We start from the raw sequence: 10,325 nt of genomic DNA, 5'->3' as shown, positions 1-10,325 counted from the left end.
TGTGGGTAGAAGTCTGGGTCTTACCTGGGTGTCAGGGTTTGCATTTGGCAGAAAGCCAAGCACTGGGACTTGGGGCTCTTTAGGGAGCCTGGAAGAAAGTAGCTGAGTTCTATTTCCCCACTTGGGGTTTTGTTTTAAAGAAGCTGTTTAGCTGCATTGAACCCACAGCATGATATCTTGGTGTCTTCTTATTTTTAACAGTTCACTTAGGTTTCATAGAGGGTGGATATTCAGGGCATCAGAAGTCTTGGAAGAAAACTGCCATTGCACATGGATTTGGAGGGTTTCTGAAGGATTTTCCACTGGGAGCTGTGGTGTGGGGGTGTGAGATGCAGGAGACAGAGGAGGGCGACAGTGTTCAGGCCCTCACCCCAGCTGCTATAAATCTTCCTATCAGAGTCTGAGGACAAAACCCACATTGGGGAAGGGAAGGAGATCAAAGAGCTGGCCAGAGAAAGTCAGCTGGTGTCTGGTTTTGGACTTCAGACACAGGCTAATGCGATTCTGCAAGAAGGGTTGGGTGGGGCATCTGTCTTGTCTGCTGGATCCTCAGCAATGTCATTGTTATCATTGTGGTACCCTACACTCCCAGAGACAGCATTCCAGATAGGAGTTTGGGGTTAAGTCTTCAGTCTTGAATAGTTTTTCTGTCTCACTGGGATTTTAAGATTCATTTGGGGCTAGAGAAAAGAAAGCTGGGTCCCAGTTCTGGGTCTGCCCTGTTGGAGCAATGTTGACCACCCAAAAGGATGTCATGAACAAGGTTGTGTGACAGTATGGCATTGGCTCACCACAAGATCAGAGGACAGCCTCTGTCAAGGACTGACTGAGGAGGCATCACTTTCTGCAGCACCCTTACTGTCCTGGGGTTCAACTCTAATACTGCATCCCCCAAACAGATGGGAATACCAAGCTCAAAAGCCTGGAACAGCGTATGACCTCAGGATGAGGATTAGAGCCCCGGTGACTGTGCCTGCTGAGTAACTTTCAGGCTTAAAAAAAAAAAAAACCTATCAAGTTGGCCAGGCAACCTTCATCCCTCCAATCCTTTTAAGGTTTGGCAACAGCAGAGAAAGGGCAGGCTAGATTCAGGGCACTCCTAGTGTATGGTGACTCAGGGCTGAGGAGCAGCATGGGCTCTGTGGGTGGTAATGACCAGGGATGTGTAATTCTTGCCAAGCCAACCCAGCAGTATGCTTGTCAAAGGTAGCCAGGACTCAGAGCCGCCTACATGTGGTAGGAGAGGAATGTGCCATTTAATGAGGGTGATCAGAGACTGATCCTAGTAGCAGTTTTACTGAAAGTGAGGTCCACAAGGGCAGAGATCCAAGGACCCTGGCTGAAATTTGATTACTGAGAATCTTGGTTACCCAATCCCTGCTTTTACAAAGAGTCCTCATTTCTATCTGCAGGCAGTCCTGAAATGGGAAGGAGAATGGACCTCTCTAAGCAGAGGTGTCTGTGAGAACCTGTCTTTTCCCTAGATACAGGGGTTTTGTAACTCTTCCAGAGGGTCCCCTTATGATCTCCATCCAGGTAAGTATCCCTTAACATCTGCTCATGACATTTCCAAGGGCCTGTAAGGGCTGTCTTGCCACATTGCTTCTAGGCCAATAGGAAACTTTCTTCTCTCTCCAGCCCTCTCTCTGTCATCCTCAGCCTCCCTGCTTATCAACCCAGATATAACTTCTTCACTGGAATCTATTACCCACTGCCTTCTACTTAACATTGATCCTAATATCTTCCAGCCTCTTTGTAGTTTTCATAATTAACATTTAATGGTTGCAGAATTATTCACAAGGCTACCAAAACATAAAAATGTGAATGTAGATGCTGACCTTACACCTTTCATAAAAATGAACTCTAAGTGGATCATAGACCTGAATGTACCATGCAGAACAGTGAACCTCCTAGCAGGTGACACAGAGGAAGATAGAAGTGACCTTGGACTCAGCCTCAAGGATTTTGAGAGACTACAAAAAGCATGGTTCATGAAAGAAGAAAGAAAAGAGGAGAGTGATAAGCTAGGCTTCATTAAAATTAAAAGTCACTCTGTGGAACTCTGCTCAGAGAACAAAAGACAAGACAGAGACGAGATAGGCTTGTAAGACACACATCTGATAAATGGCTCATAACCAGAACCCTCAAAAAATAACAGCAAGGAAACAACTCCATTAAGAAGTGGGCACTTCCTAAGTGAGGCTCCCATACTACACCCATCCCCCTATGGCTCAGAGATAGTCAAGGAAGAAGGGATAGAAAGATTGCAAAAGTCAGAGGTGGTAGATGACTCCAATGAGACAGCTTCTCTGGACAGAGCAGAGAAGCTGCCCATGAACTCACAATGATTCTAACACCATGCACGAAAACTGCTAAAGATGGAGCCAATATCCCAGTATAGAGAAAGGGAAGTGGGGACAAAACCTCTACCCCCAGCTGAGGAGCTATTTGCATTTCATAGATGCTGGGAGAGAAAGAGTCAGTTTCTTTTTATCATGACCCCTGGCAGGGAGACCACCTGCCAGGGCAGACCCCACTCCCAAGACTAGTTGGAAACACAAGCCAGGCTTGAGAAAGAGAGGAGAGAGAGAAATGAAAAAAAAAAAAAAGAAAACTAAAAGTTGAGTGGGTATAAAATAGGGTGTGGAGAATGGATATGGGAGATGGTAGAAGGGTGAATGTAATCAAAATACATAAAACCCTTAATGAATTAATAAAATATTATTTAAATAAAGAAGTGGGCAGGTTTGTGGGTACATCTCACTAAGGAAGATATGTGGATGCAGAGAACTGATGACATAATACATTTACAAACAATAGGACTAAAGTATCACCAGGCAGTTATTAGAGAGCCTGAACCCCAAATCCTGACTTCACAAATGCTGATGAGGGTGTGGAAGAGCTCGTGTCCATTATTGCATGGACTATAGACTGGCATGGCTGCTGTGAAAGATGGCTTTGTGAGGGGTTATTAAAAAGGAGACTCAGCAATAACATTCCCCTTATCTAAATGAATGGAATCTCCAGTCTCCTCAACAGCTTGTCTGAGAAGGTTTATAGAAGCTTTATCTATAACTGCCAAACTCTGGAAGCAGGCAAGATGGTGAGTGGATATGAAAACCATGGTGCACACAGACAGTGGGATACAACTCACCAATGAAAAGGACCATGATGGCCAGCAAGACAGCCCAGTAAGTAAACCTCTTCCATACAAAGATAGGGAACTGAATTTTGATTTCCAGCCCTTATTTTAAAAGGCAGGTTATGGTGGCACATGTCTGTTATATGACCACTGGGGTGGCAGAGACAGGCAGATCCCTGGAGCTTGCTGGCATACAGAGAGAGGGAGAGAGAGAGAGAGAGAGAGAGAGAGAGAGAGAGAGAGAGAGAGAGAGGAAGAAGGAAGGAAGGAAGAAAGAAAGGAAGAAAGGAAGGAAGGAAGGAAGAAAGAAAGAAAGAAAGAAAGAAAGAAAGAAAGAAAGAATGAAAAATGTTATCAGACCAGGAAACATGCAGGAGAATCACCAACAAACATCTCTAAGCCCATCTGAAATCAACAGACTGAGTGACATCCTGACAAAGACAAAGTTCTGGGGACAGCAGAGAGATCGGGGCAGGGAACTTCCCTGTGTGGTATTGTTGTGGTGGATATATGTCATGTGGTTGGTCACACCCATGGGATGTGTAACATTCTCATAAAGAATAACACTATCAAGCTGAATCATAGGCTGTCACAGATACCTCATACAAATGTGTGATGCTGATATCAGGAGTGATGCTATAGAACTATGTGCTTTCTGATCAAGTTTTCTATAAACCTGAAACTTTAAGGACTAGAATCTATCCAAAATTATCCCCAAAATGACACACTACTTACTATAATGCTTGTGAAGTCTACCAAATTTGTGACAGAATTTTCCTTGTGAAGGGACCATAGATGACTCATCCCCATTCTTTCTGTCTTTTATCTTTACCAGGTGGGCAGTCTTTGGCATTAACTTTTCACCCTGACCCTGAATTATCTGTTACATCCCTGTAGAAATGAGAGTATGTGAGTCCCTGGACTTTGTGGCCATTTGTTTCTGCTGAGTTTACCTGCTTACCTGAGCCCCACTGTGAAGGAGGGATGTTGGCCCTGTTGACACCAAATTTGGAAATGCTTTGCAATGGTGGCAGTGTTGTGCTCAAGAGAAGGACCAAGATCTCTATGCCTTCCCACCCAAGGTAGTCTGTATGCCTCTTAGAGGTGCCCAGGGCAGGCCTGCATGTCCTCTTCTTTTTTAAAAAATATTTATTTATTTATTACACACACAGTGTTCTGTTTACATGCCAGAAGAGGGCACCAGATCTCATTATAGACGGTTATGAGCCAACATGTGGTTGCTGGGGATTGAACTCGGGGCCTCTGGAAAAACAGCCAGTGCTCTTAACCTCTGAGCCACCTCTCCTGCATGGCCTCTTCTTGACTAGCCTCTTCCTCCTCACCAGGCATGAGACAATCACATTTCATTTCAGCATCCAGCCTGGAATTCATTCATCTCATTTGCTCAATTCCAGCTCCAGCACCATGGACAGCCACCATCAGCCCACACAAGACTGATGTCCTTTGAGCAAGAGTCCTAGGGCTTGTGCTCCCAGCGATGCTTTAGAGGCATCCGGTACCCAATTCTGTCCAGCATCCAGCCAGGTATTCTTGCCCTGCTCTATGCTTGTTGATGTCTTCACATTCTGGAACTTAATCTTTCTGGTGGCATTTTCCCATGGGATCACAGTCCTACAGAAGCTGGACCCCTGTCCAGCTTTGTTCAGGAGGGAAGCCTTGTGTAGGAGGCACCCAAGTGTAGGACTAGTCTTGGCCATATTATGGTGTGGTGGCTCCAGTGCCTGTTCCTAGGGTTCCGTCAATTGTTTGGAAGGTGTATACTTCCTCTGACTGGTGGAGTTGCAGCTACCCCTTCTCCAGCAGGGCAGAGAGATAGTGGAAGAGGGATGACGTAAGCGTGTACACACCAGACAAGTGACAGGTACTACTGCAGACACCCATTCATCCTTGATCCTGCCTTGGCCTGGACACTGAACCTGTTTTTCATTGTCAGTCTTACTTCTGTCCCTCCTGATTTGATGTCTGTGTCCAGAATAGAAACCTGGTGGGACAACTTTCCTAGGTGTTCATATCTGCCACTTTCTCATTTTCTTAAGGACATCGGGGACTCTCATTTATTTCCTTCCTTTTCTTATTCTGTGTCCATTTCCTTTTTCTCTAACCTGTGTGGTAGTCTCCTTCTGGATCGTAGAGGACAAGATTATCCCTGAACTCAGGGCTTGAAAAATAGCCTGGATTTATGACATAGGAAGGGTGGCCAGGACACCCCCCTTCTAGGGTTCCAGACCTGGGGATCTCTGCATGGCTGAGTCCTTACCTAAAAAGCTAGCATCTCACCCTGTTGCTCCCCATAGTCTTCTGCTGCCGTGTGAGAGGCCATATGGACAGAATGGTTATTTTTGGAAAGTAGGACTGTGTTTAATACGTTCTCTATGTTAGCACGTTGGAATGCCAGACTGCCTAAAAATACCCTGGTTGAGACGTGCTCTCAATAAATAGAGGAATTAGCTTGCTTGCCATCAACTTGCTTTCCCCTGGTCACCAGGCTCTCAACTGTTCTTTGAACTGCAAGTATACAACTGGACCCCACAGACACCTTGCAGGGCATCTAAGACCTTGAGCCACATTGACAAAGCATCTGGGTTCAAGCCATGGCCTTGATATTCAGCTCTGTGATCTCAGGAAGGTTCTGAAAGCTCTTGGTGCCTCAGTTTTTCTCTTGTTGTTACTTGAATTGCAGTTGTGTGGATGATGCTTTGATGTTCTTATTTGCATGTTGTTTACACATTTGCCATGCAGGCTCATGTCCTCAGCCACATTTTGTGCACATGTGTGCATGGCCTTGCTTGGCAAGAACATCTAAAATTCCCATCTCAGAAACTTCAGCCTACAGTGAGATACTAGTCACCATAGCTCCTTGTTGCACATGAAATCTCAGCACCCATTCACCTTACTTAAGAGCCGTTTTGTAATGGTGAACACATGTCCCCACCTGCCCTACCCAACACGGCTTGCCTCACTTCTAAGTTTGTTTCTCTGTATTTGGGTTTTTTCCTTAGGAGTCTGTGTAAAGACAGCTCACACGGAGCTTTGCTTTTTACATCTTTCACTTAGCACAATGTTCTCGGGGTTGATCCATGTTGTCATGGATGGTGGGATCTTATTTGAGAGCTGAATAACAGTACCCACATCACATTTCCTTTACTTGATCATCTGTCAATGCATATCTTGGGATTGGTATGTCTTTGCTCTTGAAAGCAGAGCTGCAGTGAGCATGAAAAGTGGGAGTCTCCACAAGAGGCTGGCAGAATTTCTGTTTGGGGTACCCACAAGGATTGTGAGGGGTTTATGACAAGTCTCCAGTTGGCCTTTTGAGGAGCCTCCAGGCTCTCCTTCCTGATAGCAGTGCCAATCTTATCCTCCTTATCTGTAACATGAAGCTGGTTCCATACCTGCCACAGGGACCTTTTGTCCAGCATCTAAACAAAGCTAGTGTACACCGTGCTTGTGTTCAGGTAGTAAAGGTAATCAGCTTTGTGACTGGAGATTTCTGTGTTTCTTCATGGCTATGCTAACTGCTTGGAGAAAGCCTAGTTATCACTGGACTCCCCCTTCCCCCCAGACCAACACTGGAATGGATTATCAAGGAGGTTCACACAGTTGTTTATTGCACTCCTGTATGGTTGGCAAACTGAACAGACATGGTCCAGCTTCCCTGTCCACCCCAGGTACGTGCTGATGGAGTCATTTCCATCTTAAATATCTGGTCTTCAGGTATGCCTGAGGTCACATGAATTATGTGGTAAAACTTGAATGCATATTCTTTCTGGTATAACTATAGTCTGGTGTGCAGATGCCCTGTCTGTTAATGAGGGATGGAGTCTCAGGGAGTGTGGAAAAGCACACACTTGCTTATCACACACCACCTGCCATAGGAGATTAAGACACAGCCACACATTGAAAAGACAATGAATGAAGAGCAAGGGGGTGAGGGTACACAGTGCAGAGAGGTGTGGGGCAAGGGATGTAGGAGCATCCGGGAGAAATGAGTGACTATTCAGCTGCCTCAGTCACTGCTGGAGCTAGGGAACTTTAAAAGACACAAAGAGATCCCTCAAGATTGTTCCTATCAAGGGCAGGGGGCCAAAGGCTTGTTTGCCCTGAACCCCCATTGATTTAGCTGTCTGCCAATTTAATAGATCTTAGAACTTCTGGCCAGACCAGAGGCAGAGATGGTTCTGTACACATAGGCTCACAGAGAGTGGGTGCTACCTGCTGACTGAGTGCAATTCACGATGCACCTGAGCAGGGAAATTTCAGGCCAGCTCTGCAGAGGTGAGTAGGGAGGGGAGAGCTGATCGAGTATGTCTGGGCACAGATGCCAAATCAGAGGACAGAGTGAAAATGCAGAGATGCCTAGCCTCCTGGAAATTGGCTTCATTAACATCACAGACTCCTCTAATCACAAGAATAGCCCTGAGGACGGCTGCTATTCTAGACAGTTCTGGAAGCCATGCCCACTTGAGTTTATCATCCATTTCTTGTTAATGTCCACCAGGGCAGACTTATCCTGGCCAAGGCTAGAGATGCCTACTGTGGGGTCTGGGCAGACTGTTTTGTTTGCATCTGGAGTCCTGGGATGGTAGAAGTGACTCTGCTCTGGAACTCACACAGGCATGAGGTCAGGCTGGTTAACAGCCTAGAACACAAGGCATTGCATTGGCTGCTGTACATCTCTCCTTGTCTTTCTCCAGGTCAGTAGCTTCAGAACCCTGCTGGACAACAGGTGCTCAACAGATGCCCAGCAAGCAAGTGCTATGAAGGTGCTTTCCGATAACACTTGGGCCTTCGCCTTGTCTGCAGCCACTGAATGCATGTATGTGCCCCATCTAGACAGCATGCTCCCTAAAGACAGGCTGCATACTTGCCTCAATGGCTCAGGGCCCAGAGTTGGGGCTCAGGGCCCTGGTCTGGGGCTCAGGGACTGGAGTCAGGACTCAGAGTTCTGAATGAGGGGGGTTCAGGGCTCTGGGAGGGGCTCAGGGCCTTGGATCAGACTAGTACTGAGCAAGCTGCCTTTTGCAAAGCCTCTGTCCTCCTCTCCCCTTTCAAGCTGCCTTTCTTGGCGTTCAGCTGCGGCACTGTCTCCCTGTTCTCAGCTCTGTGATACAAGTCCTCAAAGACTCTAGTATGTGAGCCAACGCTTCCTTCCCAGCTGTCCCCCACCCAGCCCTCATGGCCCAACAGTTGTGTGCCCAAAGCTATAAGCCAGGCTGTCTCCACACCATACGCACTTGTGGGGTGGGTGCCATCACAGCAAGGACACTCTTGTATCCCTGGTCCCGGTTTTTGGAATCTCCAGGACCTTGTGGCTCATTCAGGAGTCTCGGTGTTGGCCATTGTTTTGAAGAGTCAGGGATGAGCCAGGACTGTCTCCTCCTCTAATGGGAGCCCACCTAGGCTAGTTCCTCATCTCTGCAGTCCCTGCTGTGGAACTTTAAGAACCAGGAGCCACAGACCACATGCACATGATGCTGGAGACACCAGGGACTCTAGAGCTTCTGAGAGGCCATGACAACCTGAGTCAGAGTGAGTCATAGCAGACCCAGCTGACCTTTTGTCTGCTATCCTCCTACTTTTAGAGCCACAGTCTTTATTCTTCATTGGTCTCTTGTTTCAATGCCTCTTATGTACATGTCTTTGTCCTATAGCTACCATTCCTCTGACTAACACAAAAACAATAATATCTCCTCCTCTCTCATGGGAGCACCCATGTGCTTTCAACCACTGGTGGTAGCCCTGGAAAATTTCCTGTGCTCTGGCCACAGCAAATGACCTCAATGACAAGCCCCCCCATTTCACCAGGTAATATGACATATTCAGGGGATATCATGGTGTTCTTTGTGTCTGGTAGGTGTGTGTGTGTGTGTGTGTGTGTGTGTGTGTGTGTGTGTGTGTTTGTGTGTCGGGGGTCCATTGTTGAGTGGGGTCAGGGTAGTCTGAACCACTTATTATTATTGTTATTAGAGCAGCCATCCAGGATTCATTCACATTCTCAATCTCCATGACTGTGCAGAGAAACTTGAGACTAAGCCATCTCCCCATTTTTCCCCCATACCACATTCAGGTTTTTAGGAAGAAAACTTGGCCCCGAACACAATCCTGTTTGCAGGCTTGCTATTTTTACCAAGTTCATCCTATTCTTAGTTACTTTTAAAAATAAAATTGTCAACGGCTTTTTCTTCCCCTGTAACATTTCCGCCACTACCAAGGATGTTAATGAACTGTGCATTCAGTACAGGAAGGAGGAAGCAAGGCAAGCGAGGGACCTGCAGCACTCTCCCGGAGGAGAAAAGTTCTAAGAGAGATCTGTCTGTCCGTGGGAGGCATTGTCAGGGGAGAGGCTGCCTGTGACTTGGGAAAGCATGGAACACTTCCAGCCTGTTGTCAGCTCTGATGATTTTGGTGAAAGTAGGGTTGAAGGATAAATGGTGGGGGGGGGGGGTGGAGGGCAGGTAGTGATTCTTACTGCAGCTTTCTGAAGGCTATACTGGGGCTTTCTATGTGTGAGGGAGGGCAAACCCATTCAGGCTTACTTCTTGAAAGGTCTGGTCATGTCCCCTAGAAAGCAGCTCGGAAAGCCCAGCCCTGCCTCTATTGCAGATGCTCACCCAACACCGGACCCTGAAATCCCCTTTTTGGCCAATTTTTCATTGTGTGTGCTGAAGTCATCGTGTAATTAGGAGGATAACTGCTAACGACTTCCTTTAATCGTTGAGGTGATTCCTTGACCAAATGAATGATCTTTCCCGAGTCTCATTTTTATTCCATTTAGTCAAATGGTGACAAGCCTCTCTTTGTGAACTCTATTCATTCATGAATTCTCTCATTCATTTATTCATGCTTGCACACATTTTTTTTTCAAGTTGCATTCCCTAGACTCTTGCAAAGTGGTTCAACACACATGTGCATGCAGGACCCTGGGTGCCACTTGAGTAGGAGAGAAGGAAGGGACCTGGGTTCTGCAAGGGGGAAGAGCCAGCTGAGGGCACAAGGCCAAAGGTGAACCTGAACATAGCTGTCAGGGCTGTGTGGATATCATTTCTCAGGCACCATCCAATCCAATTTTTTTTTAAAAATTTAATTCTATTTGTTTATTTTTTGAGACAGGATCTCTCACTGGTCTAGGCTCAGTAAATAGATTAAATAGGATGGCCAGTGA

Source organism: Onychomys torridus, chromosome 16 (genome assembly GCF_903995425.1).
Source record: "Onychomys torridus chromosome 16, mOncTor1.1, whole genome shotgun sequence".
Lineage (NCBI taxonomy): Eukaryota > Metazoa > Chordata > Mammalia > Rodentia > Cricetidae > Onychomys > Onychomys torridus.
The sequence above is the reverse complement of the archived record's forward strand: the minus strand, read 5'-3'. Positions refer to the sequence as shown.